Source organism: Pleurodeles waltl, chromosome 10 (assembly GCF_031143425.1).
Source record: "Pleurodeles waltl isolate 20211129_DDA chromosome 10, aPleWal1.hap1.20221129, whole genome shotgun sequence".
NCBI lineage: Eukaryota > Metazoa > Chordata > Amphibia > Caudata > Salamandridae > Pleurodeles > Pleurodeles waltl.
This window is the reverse complement of record NC_090449.1, coordinates 942169742-942183348: the sequence shown is the minus strand read 5'-3', so window position 1 is coordinate 942183348 and position 13607 is coordinate 942169742.

Sequence of the window (13607 nt, the reverse complement as noted above, 5' to 3'; positions counted from 1 at the left end):
TCCTCCTCCAATTGGCCCTCTGGCCAAAATCTGCCCAATGTCCCTTCTCATGTCCTGCTCAAACTGGCTTGGGACTACTGTTGCAGGTGGCTGTACTGGTGGCTGTGTGATCACTGGTGCAGCTGACGTTCAGGGCCTTGGTCCAGCTGTGGCACCCTACACCGCTAATGACTTGTCTCCAGTGTCCTTGTGTGGCTGCCATTCCCGTGATGCTTTTTCTCTTTAGAACCTCCTGGCCATTCAGCGGTATGCATCATCAACCTCCATTGTGTGGCTGTATTGTTCGTCCCTCTTGTGGAATGCTCACCTCTGTACTTCTGTCATGTTGGCAGCTGAAATACGAGGAGAAGCAAGCATCAGTATCAGCATTTGGTGAAGGTTGTACAGACATATAGGCCTTCATTTTGACCCTGGCGGTAATTGCCGCTTACCGCTGCAGTGACGTCCGCCAACATACCGCCACAGTGGCGAATATCCGTTTGCCATATCATGACACACACACACCAAACTGACACAATACTGCCACATACACAAATCTGCCAGCCCAAAGGTCAGTGCTAAAGCGGCAGTATGAACACCCATACTGTTACGCCAACAAAACAACGCCAACCACATTATGACCCACAAATCACCACAACGGACATTCAATGGTGGTAAACCACTGGCGGCACACACTGGCACGCTCAGAATGGCTACCCAAATACAAAACAACACAACATTGGCCAATACCAGAAACACACACCTGACGCTCATACACACAACAGACCCACCCACTGATTGCACTAAAAAGCACACACCCACATTACACACCACCTTTCATGAATACCAGTAAGCGCCACAAGATGTACACGAATACCACTGAGACAACTACACACACACACACCACAAACACCCATCCAACCGTCACGGACCCTACATCTCACACCCCACCACATCACTTAACACCCTCTGCACAACACACACAACACCCATGTCCCCACTAAGGCACCCCCATTTCACAGATGAGGAGTAGCGGGTCATGGTGGAGGAAATAGTCAGGGTAGAGTCACAGCTGTTTGGAACACAGGTACAGCAAATATCCATTGCCAGGAGGATGGAGCTATGGCCGAGAATCATGGACAGGGTGGACGCCGTGGGACAGCATCTAAGAACAAGGGACTACATCAGGAAGAGGTGGAATGACCTACGGGGGAAGGTACGTTCTGTGGCAGCAAGGCACCAGCTCGCTATTCAGAGGACTGGCAGTGGACCCCATTTCCTCCCCCACAGCTCACAGCCTCGGAGGAGCAAGTCTTGGCAATCGTGCATCCTGAGGGACACACAGGGATATCTGGAGGACTGGACAATGGTGAGTAAATATTTGCTACCTATCTTCCCCATACCTGCATGCCATCTCAACCCCTCACCCTGACTCCCATCACTCCACTCCATCCCACACACTGCACCTACACATCTGACTAACCCCAATGCCAAGCCTTGCATATTATACCAATGCATGGACAGTCCTCCGAGTCCTGCATGGACACCCATCACCAAAGCATGCACAGCCTGAGAACTAACAATCACACAATACATCACCATACACAAACAAAGGTGGTAGGGCAACAGCAACAATAGAGGGGAAGCAAGGGATGTTCAATATGTCACAGACATGAAGTATAATACATCACTTACATCCCCACAGGTGCCTCAGCCAATCTCAGCGGCTAGGAGGTGCCACGACTAACCAGTCCCTCAACAGAAGATGCCCCCGTGATGACAGTGACTCTGGACTTCTGGATCTGGATGAATTACTTGGCCCATCAGGGACCACTGTCAGTCGGCCAGCCCAGCCCACTCACAGTCCACCACAGAGCCTTCCCCATCACTATCCAACACCACAGCACCCACCCAATGGCCCCACACCTCTGTCCCCGGACACGTCAATCAGCAGGGTGCCCATCTGTACAGGGACCCCAGAACACACCTCACCCCCAAGACAATCAGGGACCTGGGGTCAGTGGCAGTGGGCACACCGTTCAGGGGACAGAGGCACAGGGGAACAGGGACACTGGGAGGACCGCTGGGCGCCAGGGGAGGACAGGCCCAGGGAACTGACTCTCCAGGAGTGACTAATGTCCTGGGTGCTTACCAACAATCTTAGGACAAGACGGGCCAGATCCTTACCAACATGCAGGAGAACAAGTGGCTGCAAGAAGTACACCATCAGGAGATCAGGGAGGATTTGCAGGCCCTCAACACCACCATGGTCCCCAGAGCAGGAGTGCTGGCAGATATGGCCAACATCATGAGGGAATGGACAGCACACCAGCGGGCCCTACTACTAGCCAGTTTATTGACCAGCCCACCACTTCCACTGCAGCTAGTGGGCAGAACGGCCGGCCACAAGACCCACAGGCCACCAGCACCCCTCCTCCTGCAGAAGATGAACCACCCCGCAAACGTTCCCTGCGGCCCAGACAGAAGGCAGAGACACTTGCCAAGACGAAGACCACGCCAGAAAATGAGACCCTCCTGAATGTCCCGCTTGTGTCCCACCTTGTCACCGTGTCCACTTTGAACTGCCTTTGCTCCCCTTCCTAGGCCCCTTGGACACTGGACCTGTTCTACAAACAGACTGGAACAATACCCTGGACTTTTCTCAACCATCACCCCATGCCATTGCACTTTTCCATCAATTAGTTGCACTACAATAAACACCCTTGAACTCAACCTGAGTGAAAGTGTTTTATGTGATGAAAATGTACATGTATGGAAACAGTCACATCAGGGGCAAATGATTTGAGCACTGTGATAGCATTCAGTTAATGACCTGTATCTGTCTGTAGTCATCACATCAGTACACAGTTGTCATATCAACAACATCTGCAGAATGAGAAGCCATAGGTGACAGTAAGTAGAGATGCAAAGGAAGTGAATGCCATCCTGCTACTGCCACACAGAAATGATCAATAATCAGAGGAATGGTCAGTTCCACTGTCTCACCTGTGTGTCATTGGAAGTATTCACGTATAACTCATGTTCTGTTGTCCACATCCTCATCTTCTGCCTCCTCCTCTTCGCTGTCCTCAGGGTCCTCTGCTGCCACAGGGGAATTTCCAGTCTCCTCCTCCTGCAGATAAGGCACATGTCACTTGATGGTCAGGTTGTGCAACATGCAGCATGCCACTGCTATCTGGCAGACCTTCTCAGGTAAGTAGCACAGGGATCCACCGGTTAGACGGAGGCATCTGAACATGTCCTTCAGGAGGCCGAAGGTCCTTTCAATAATTCTCCTGGTTCACCCATGTGCATAATTATAATGATTCTCAGACCCTGTTCTGGCATTCCTCAGAGGGGTCAGGAGCCACAATAGGTTTGGGTAGCCAGAGTCACCTGCAAGTATTGAGGGACACACATTAGCCTTACACAATGGTATGGGGTTAACACCAGAAGGCAGACACTGACATACATTGGGTGGGGAGTCAGGCTCACCAATAAGCCACACCCTGTGCCTCTCTAGTTGTGCCATCACATTTGGGATGCTGCTATTCCTCAGGATGATGGCATCAAGCACCGAACCAGGATACTTGGCAGTGACGTGAGAGATGTACTGGTCAGCCAGGCACACCATTTGCTCATTGAACAAGTGGAAACTCTTCTGATTCCTGAACACCTGTTCATTCTGGTGGGGGAGGACAAACGCAACATGTGTACCGTCAGTCGCCGCAATAATGTTGGGTATATGTCCCATTGCATAGAATCCTGCCTTCACAGTGGCCAAATCTTCCACCTGGGGGAAAGCAATATAGCTGCACATGTGTTTGACCAAGGCAGACAAAACCCTTGCCAGCACGATTGAGAACATTGACTGTGACATTCCTGCTGCCAAGCCCACTGTCACTTGTAATGAACCAGTTGCCAGGAAATGGAGCACTGATAGAACCTGCACTAGAGGGGTGATCCCAGTGGGATGACATATAGGTGATATCAGATCAGGCTCCAATTGAGCACACAGCTCTGTGATTGTGGCCCTGTCCAGTCTATAGGTAAGTATAATGTGCCACAAGGGGTCTGTACCCAGGGGCTTGTCTTCTCCTCCTCCGATTCCTCCCCAGTGGTAGGTATCTAGGGGACACAAGAGTGAGTAGGGTGTCACAATTTGAACAATGAAACCACCACTTCAGTGTATATAGAGCAGTAATGTGATGGGACATTGGGAATGGCAATGTATGTGCCAAATATGGAAATGACGCAGATCTCGATTATCTGAATATTGTCCACCACCATAAAATGGCAACCGCCTGTCCTGTATGTAGGGACAACTGAAAGTGAGGTAACTCCGCCGGCGTAGTGCGTCATGGCGGAAGGCGGTCTTGCACCGCCGTGCTATTCCTCATTGGATAACATGGGGCTCTATGGAGTACAATAGCTAATGAGGATCACTGGCGGCGGTGACAGTGTACACTGCTGCAGACGTGACCACCATTTTCTGTCCATAACCTCACTTGATTCCTGACTTTCCACATGACAACATCTACACTGTGTGTGCTGCTGTGACCTGTGTCTGGATCCTGCCATGGCCCGTGTGACCGGGGAAAGGGCCCCTGCCTTCACTTCGGAGGAGTTGGAGCATTTGGTGGATGGGGTCCTACCCTAATATGGGCAGCTGTATGGGCCTCCAGACCAACAGGTGAGTACACCTTGGGCACAAGGCATGTGACAAGGTTGCCTGGAGATGTGTTTGCAAGCATCATGTAATTTGGGGGGTCGTATGTCTGATGGCAGTGTACATGGTGGGTGCTGGGTAATGTGTGTGCCAATGGGGATGGAAGGGAATTTGTGGGCCATATGTATGACAGGCTGGATTGTATGTGTAATGGTGTCCTCCTGTCTGTGTTTCCTCTACAAGTTAGCACCCATCAGAAGGAGGGATTGTGGCGTACAGTCACCAAGGACATGCGGACCCTGGGGTTCTGCAGCAGGTGAAGAGCCCACTGTAGGAAGAGGTGGGAGGACCTGAAACACTGGGCCCGGAAGACCGCAGAGGCCCAGCTGGGGATGGCCTTCCAACGAGGGCGGAGGGTCTGTAGGAACCTGACCCCCTGCTGGCCCACATACTGGCGGTGGCCTACCCAGAGCTGGATGGGCACTTGAGGGCATCACAGCAGCCACAAGGGGGTAAGTACAATGTGCGTTACAACTATGATTGGTAGGTGGCATGGAAACCTGGTGGTGGGTGTCAGTTAGTGGGTGCCCCTTCATGCAAGCTCAGAGATCGCAGCTTGATCCAGCTCAAGGGTAATGGTTGTATTGCTAAATCTGGTAACCTAGCTAGGTTGCATTCCATGTCAGACAGGGATTAGTGACTCCCAGGAAGGGTGCATTTGGCAGGGGATGGCTCACATCTTGCTGTGGTACCTAGCCAATGTAATGCCAGTGTGATTCATGGTGCTCAATCCTGATCCCTGTGTGTGACAGTAATGTGTATGCCATCTGTGGTGTTGGTGCTGCAATTGACCCAGTGCTCCCTTTCTCTCCCCCCCTTTTTTTTCTGTCATCCTGTCCATGTGTGCATTAGCATCATCTGACAGAGGAGCAGGGGCACCGGTGACAGAGGTCGCTGCATCCCACAGGATCCAGGAGGCAGGGTCCACCGACACCGAGGAGTCAAGTGTGACAGAGGGCGAGGGGAGCCCCATGACGGAGACAGGAGATGGCAACACTGACTCTGATACCTCCTCCGATGGAAGCTCCCTGGTGGTGGCGGACACCTCTGGGACCACCCTAGCTACAGGTACGGCCGCCACTCCTGTACTAGCACTGCCCTCCTAGTAGCCCCTCACCGAGTTGCCCGTGCCCACTCACCCGGGAGGGTGGGCATCCCCTTTGCCCCAGGCACCTCATGCAATGCCCCAGTGAGCCCTGCTGCCCTCACTGAGGAGGCTATTGACCTCCTGAGATCCATCTCTGTAGGGCAGTCAGCCATTGTGAATGCCACCCAGGGGCTGGCATCCCAGATGCAGCAATGCAATGCATTCCTGGAGGGCATTCACTGTGTATTGACGACCCAACAGAGATTGTTCCAGGCTCTGGCCTCCTCTCTGATGGCAGCCATTGTCCCTGTTCTTACCGTCCCCCCTCCAATTACCACTTTCCAGTCCCAATCTTCTCAACCCCAAACCATCCCATGCACATATACAGACAAGCATGCACACAAACCATCATACAAGAGTGGCACAGTCAAACACAGGCAGCACACTTCAGGCAACAAGGACTCACAAAAACAACAGACATTTGCACACACAACAACCTACACTGTCTCTACTGTCTCCCTCTGCTCCTCCTCCTCCTCCCTCACTGTCACATCCGCACTCACACCTGCATGCATTGCATCAACAGCCACCACCACCATCACCACACCAAGCAGCACACACACCTCACTTGCAGACACATCAACATCCATCCATGCGTCCCCTGCGTCCTCTCTCACCCTCTCTGCCCCCCACCTCCCAAGAGAGACAAATGCACACACACAGACACCCAACAGCTATCCACTTCACATCAGCACACTGCCCATGCACCTTCACCCAAGTCCAGCAGACATACACCTCCAACAACCACTCCCTCAACCTCCACTCCCATCCCTCCTCCATCTTCCCACCACACCGTCCCTAAGAAACTTTTCCTTGCCCAACTTGACCTCTTCCCTCCCTCTCCACCCCATCCTGCCCGTAAGAGCAGGGTCACAAAGACCCAGCCCAGCACCTCAGCTAAACAGTCCACAGGGACAGTGGAGGCACTTCCTAGTCGTAGAGGCAAGAAAGTAAAGGATCTACTCCACCACCCAGGAAAGGGAAGGATCCCACTCCACCACCAAGGAAAGGGAAGGATCCCACTCCACCACCCAAGGGAGGGAAGGATCCCACTCCACTACCACCCAGGAAAGGGAAGGTTCCCACTCAACCAACTAAGAGAGGCAAGAGCCCCCCCCCCAACAGCAGTGGTCAAGGTGCCCTCACCTCCAGCAGAGGCTGGCAGGGCCTCCCCTCCAACAGAAGAGGGCAAGGAGCCCTTACCTCCAGCTGGGACACAGCAGCCCTCACCTCCAGCAGAGGGCATGTAGGCCACCCCCCAGGGAATGTTGTACAAGAAGCCCCCTCCAGAACCAGTAGGCAAGTACCCCAACTCAGAGACGGTGACCTTGCACTCTCCAGCAAAGTGAAATGGGCAAAGAGACCCATCCATAAGCAGTGGGTAAGTACCCCAACTCAGAGACTGTGACCTTGCACTCCCCAGCAAACGGAAATGGGCAAGGAGCCTCCTCCAGAACCAGTGGGCAAGTTCCCCACTTCAGCTGAGGTGCCCCCCACCCTCTTCCCCCTGAGGTGCCTGGCCATTCCCAACACAATGCCCCTGCACAGTGTAGTGCGTATTACTCAGGGAACGAGTTGGGCCTTGGACTGTGGCCTGTGGCCATGTGGCCCTTTTGTACTTTGGGCTGGCCATTGGCCCTTTCTGAACAGTGACTCATGTATATCTTGTCACATGGACAATATGGTTGCTGTTTGCATCAAATTACACTATCAATTCTGGATAAATGTAGTCCTTGCATTATTATGATGTGTGTCCTGTGAAAACGGTTTTGCTCTTCAGCTGGTTGTGTGTATGGTGTGTGTGTGTCTGGTGTGTGTTGTACTTGTGTGTGTCACTCTCCTTTTACTCCCTCCATCCCTTGTGTGCGAGGCGGCAATACTCACCGTCATCGTCTTCGTCGGCATTGGTGCTCCAGGTGGAACATGTCGTAGATGAGCATCGGGAAGACTTGAAGTTCCGGTTCCATGGCGTCCTTGATCTTCTCTGTGTCTCTGTTGGTGAGTCTTTCGTTTTCTGTAATGTGTTTCCGCCAGGCTTTTAATGGCGTTGGTAACGCCCCGGAAATCCTGGCGGTTTGCTATATGGTGGGCGTTACCTTGTCTTCCACCAGGCTGTTGATGGCTACTGCCACGGTCAGTGGTGTTTACACCCTGGCGGTTGGTGTGGTACATTGGCTGTCTATGGGAGTTATCACCGCCATGGTCATAATTTGGTGGTAATTACCGCCAGCCTGTTGGCAGTTTTACCACCACTTTAACAGTCACCACCAATGTCATAATGACCACCTAAATGTACACTGCAACTGCAGATAACACATACAGTCCAACACACATTCCTCAAAAATGACTTACTCCTCATCTAGGACTATTTCCTACCAGCCATCAACAGTATCATGTGCGTGTCACTGGGATGATGGAAATCTATTTTGAAACTACAGGGCCCAGAGCTGAGTGGACAAAATTGCCCATAATCAGCATTTGTGTCTTCTAACTTCTGAGGATCATGTGCCCCAACAAGTCTGGATTTCCTGGGTCCCTGTGCATAAGGGGATCTGTGCATGCAATCCATCACCTCTACACACCTAGTGAAACATCAAGGCTTGCCCAGTCATCATGGAGGCAAGGTGTGGGCTATATGATAGGGGGTCTGGTAACTTTCCACCTGCTATTCTAAGGTTTAGTAAATCAACATTAATGTGTCCTGTTGTAAGACCTGGCCTGAGCACATGTTACAAGGGGGCACAATGTGCCCACATGTACAACTGATTGAAACTTCCCAGAACATTTGGCCTTAAGCCTGAACTACATGTGTTAAACAGCACAAATATGGTGGCTGTATTTGTGCCCTTAGGCCCACTATGAGTTTGGCACAGCAGTGGGTGCTGCAACAGTATCCATAAACATTATACATCATTTGCACATGCATGTCAGACATCATCAAAGTACCAGGTACGCATTCACATCATAAGCATATGTGATGTGACCTACATCACTCACAAATATCATGGTGGCAGGACCATGTTGTGAAAACTGCCTGAGAGATGGTGTGGGAAGAATCATGGACTTTTCATACAACCATCTGGAGGTTAGTTCTCTACTAGTTGTGTACACTACTGATTGTTGTGAACCACAATATGGCTCCTTGCAGTAATACAGACTCATTATATCTGAGGCATATGTGGTGTGTGTCTCCTACATAAGCCCCCTAGAGACCTCTGCAGATATCACCCACATCTGTACCATCTTGTCAGTAAGTGTAAGCTATGTGTGGCACACTGTGCTGACAATGGTGCTGTGACAAAGTGGTTGTAAACAGGTATGCTATGTACATTAACAGCTGCCGTGAGACCTATCATGGTAGACACCAATGAATAACTGGCCAGCCATAACAATTTCCATGTCACACAATGCCATGCCAGCACACATTGCCCCTTGAACTACATGCAAGCCATTCTCATTGCACAACAATCCAACATACATGATGTCACCAACCATTCTCCAATGATATCAGATCATTGGTGAGGCAAAACCATCTTATATAGCATTTCACACTTCAGACTGACTCACACCAAACCCTGGATTAGCACCCATGACACACAAGATGACACTGGATGCATCGGTCTCTTCAAATCGGTGCACCTGCAAGACATGGATGGAAAACATTGCTTAGTTAGTTAATTTGTACATATCAGTTAATGGATGACATTGTATACTGTTAACTGGCTAGGCTGAGAGAGCAAGTCATCCCAGTGGTAGAGCAGAGCAAATGACAAACAACTATGATCAGTCAATCACACATATTCTGAGACAATGTAGACTCATACACCTACAAACCATCACTGTCCTTGACACTCCTGTGGTGCTTTTCACTGCACCATTAATACATGGCATTGTCATGCAGGTGTCTGTTAGCTCTACAATTTCATCACCATATGGGACTGCTTGACACTGTATATTGCATCTGAGGGGCATGCAATGGTTGTTGCAGTGGCTGCCCCAGTGTGACACCCATAGCATTTGAGGCTGCCTCAGATGTTGTAGACATCTACCTCATTGTCACAGCAAACTGACAAACTACTTCCCAGGGGTTGTGTTAGTATTCCAAGGTGTCGAGGAATGATGTGATACATCCTTCAGTGAGGTAGGTAATATGTGTGTGCCATCACAAGGCACACACATGAGCAATAATGCTAAGGGAGAATACACATGTGAAGATAGTTGTACGTACCTGCCCACTGACTGATTGAAATCATGGATGTATTGCCAATAGTACGTGGCCAGCCACTGTTGCCATGGTATATCATTATTTGTCCAGGGAGGGATAAGAACATGGGCATAGAAAATGCCTCAACACAGAAACACTTGCTCTGTGGTCCAAGGATGCATTTGTTGGTGCAGGTTACTGATTGATGTGCCAGTGAAGGAGAAGATGCAGGGCAGCCTCATACTGTCAGTGAGAAGCGACATGCCTGTGCAAATGACTCTGCACATGTGTGTGGTAATAGACATAGTATAGGGTGTATGTGATACACAAGGAACTGGAACAGGGAAGTGCTCGTAGTCTGGGCCCAGTGCATGGTCAAGCTCCCTTACATTGCCTTGGCCAATGAGACAAAAGGGCCAATAGAACAACAGGGGTGCAGCACCAATTGCATCAATACAGTCCTTGTGGCCCCTAGTGCACCCTTCACCCCCGCCATATGTGCGCCTAATGAGAATTAAGGCACAACATGATGCAAGTAGAGTCCATCTGCATCTATTTATGTGTAGGTAAATGATGTAATCAGCAGGAGTTGCAACAGATCATCACAACTTCTGCTGAGTATATTGGGGGCCCATCTCATACATTTTTATGCCCCCTTATCACACCTGCTCTCAGCAGCTGTTCAGAGTGCCGGTAAAATGTAACTAAGGGATTTCTCATCTTACTCAGTAGCTTATATATATGCCACCCAAACAGGTTTTGGGACCCCCTTCCATACATGATGCATGGCTCAGGCCTCATTTGGTGCTGCTCATTACCAAGTTGCCCTCTGCATGCATCACAACACTTTGTAATGGTTGGGCATGGAAAATGGTACATCTGCCCAGCATCAGCTTCATTATTGTACATCTGACTTGAAGGCTTAAGGTGGCGCTGGGACTCTTCATACAGGTGGCACACTACATGTCCACATCCACAAGCATTACATGCAGCACTCAACCGTATCTGCAACTGTCATGCACATTTAAAAGTAAAGACTTTGTATGGAAATGTGAGACTTACCAACTGCTCCACCAATCTCAATACCCAGATGATCCAGCAGAGCCTGCTCCCTTGTAACCAGATCTGCCCATCGATGCTTGAGTTGGTAGTCGTTCCTTCCACTGCCAAAGATCCATGTGAGGTGGTAGAGCACCTGGCCCACCGCAGCCACCGTGCCTCAGTGGGGTAGCCAAGGATTACACAGCCACCCAGTTGCAGCATCATAAGGAAGTAGTGCTGAACAAGCCAGATGAACCCCCCCCCAGCTCATCGGCAGACATCTGCGGCAACCTCCCTTTCCCAGACATACTGCAAATGCAGTTCACCTCAAAAAAAACAAAAACTCACACCAAACCCAACTACCCCTTCTACCCCAACAACTATACTACTCCAGACAAACACCCCACAGTACATAGACAAATACAGTACATTTATAATACAAAAGACAAGTTTAAAGACAAATAAGGACAACACCTACAGGACACAGCAGAGTAAACACTACAAACACTCTAAACACTCCAAATCTCCTACAGCACCAGCTCCACACACCCTCACACAGTCACAGACAAAAAGACTGTGAAGTGAAAGTGAAAGTGAACTCACTGTACCATGTTTGCAGGCAGGATGACCTGTTTCATCACCTCCTGGGCGTGTGTGTCACGTTTCCAGTCATGCATCGTTTTTTGGACGCATGACGGTCATGTATTGTTTTTCTCACCATTAGCGTTAAATTGCCTGTGGACGTGCAATAGACGTTCTGGGGCTAGGTGTCTTTTAGCTTAGGGGTTTTGTATGGTATATGTGTATGCGTGAAAAACGTTGACGCATGACAGTCATGCCTGGATTTTACACCATGGTGTGCGTGCGTGTAATTGCCGCTCAAGGCCCAGGCGTCATTTTACTAACTTTGCAATGTGTAGTTGATGCATTTGCGTCATTTTTTGTTTTTTACGCAAGATGGAATTGCATGGATTTTTGCATAGTAGGCCTTGAGTGCACCCTGATTCACTTAACATGTCACATGGGCTGTGCAACAATGTTGTATATGTGGTATGGCAACATGTGTGTGACGGTCCAGTAATGTCATTATGGTGACAATGGTATGGGGAACCTATAGGTCTGTTTATGAGTCTGTTGCATGTGGTTACTCATACCTTGTGCATATATATATGTGTAGCTACACTGTGTCCACTCACATGTTGGCACATGTGTGCTATGTGTGTACATATGTGTATGCATACAAATGTGTGGGTGGACTACATTGTTATGTCTGAAATACAAATGTACACATACCTACAACACAATATATATGGTGACCTATGTCCAACACATGGTAAGGCATGTGACAACCATGACAATTTGTACTCACAGTATTCAGTGGACTTGGAATGCATTGACATCACGTAAACCCTGGCAATTTGCGTGTGCATGTGTGTCCACTCTGTGGTGTGTTGTTGGATTTTAATTCATGTTGCTCTGCTACACGTGTGCCATTTGGTCCCCCATGCATCTTTGTTACATGTGTTAGTGAAGGTTGGTATATTCTGTGTGTGTGTATAGAGATGTGTTGTATAATTTCTGTAACATATGACGACAGTGGTGTGTTCATGGGATGTGAAACCTCAAATTACTATCTTCCTGCATGGACACATGTTGCCATTTGACAAATGCATGTGTAGTCACATCAGTGCCACCTATGTTTCCATATGTCGGAACACATGTGAAGGACAATTTCTTACAGTCACCGATCTTGAGCTAGGTTGCCTTTTGTTCAGAATCCATACGCATTACCATGCCTGAGCCATTGAGGTGTGATACATGTGGGTTGAGATGTGGCATATGTATGCATGCCACCAACTAGGCACTTACATTTCTCCACATCATGTTTGTTATGACTGTCATAAACAATGACATACAACTGTGTAGCAGTGTTGCAGTCTGGCATAGATGGCAGTCTACTCATCATCACAACTGTGTGAGTTTGTATGGCAACACAAACCCATGGTTGCACGTGAAGGGGCAGGTTAATGGAGCTCCAGTTCACTCAGCCCCCTGTGCACATGCATCAGGCCCCTGACAATGTCATACGTTAATGTAGCAAGAGCAGTGGTGTGTGGGTATATTGAGCAGGGACATAGCCTTTTCATGATTGCTACTCAGCAGAACTATGCACACTAAACCCAGCAGATAGACACATGCACAATCGTGGTCATACAGACCAGGATATCACATTTTCCTTTGCAGTACTTGATGTCAGCTTTCCTCTCTCATGTACAGAGCTCGGTGCTTGCACATGTAGGACATGTAACACTATTTGATGTCCTTTGTTGTTTCCATGGGCAGCTTGTTGGGCTTGTATATCTGTTGTGACTTGAATACTGGAAAGCTTCAGTAGATTTGGCAAGTTTAACATCCTGAACACAAGATACATTCAACTATTCACTACAACATTATTGATATTCTACTCTTCTGTCCCATCATTAAGCTCTACAAGACAAAAACAAGCT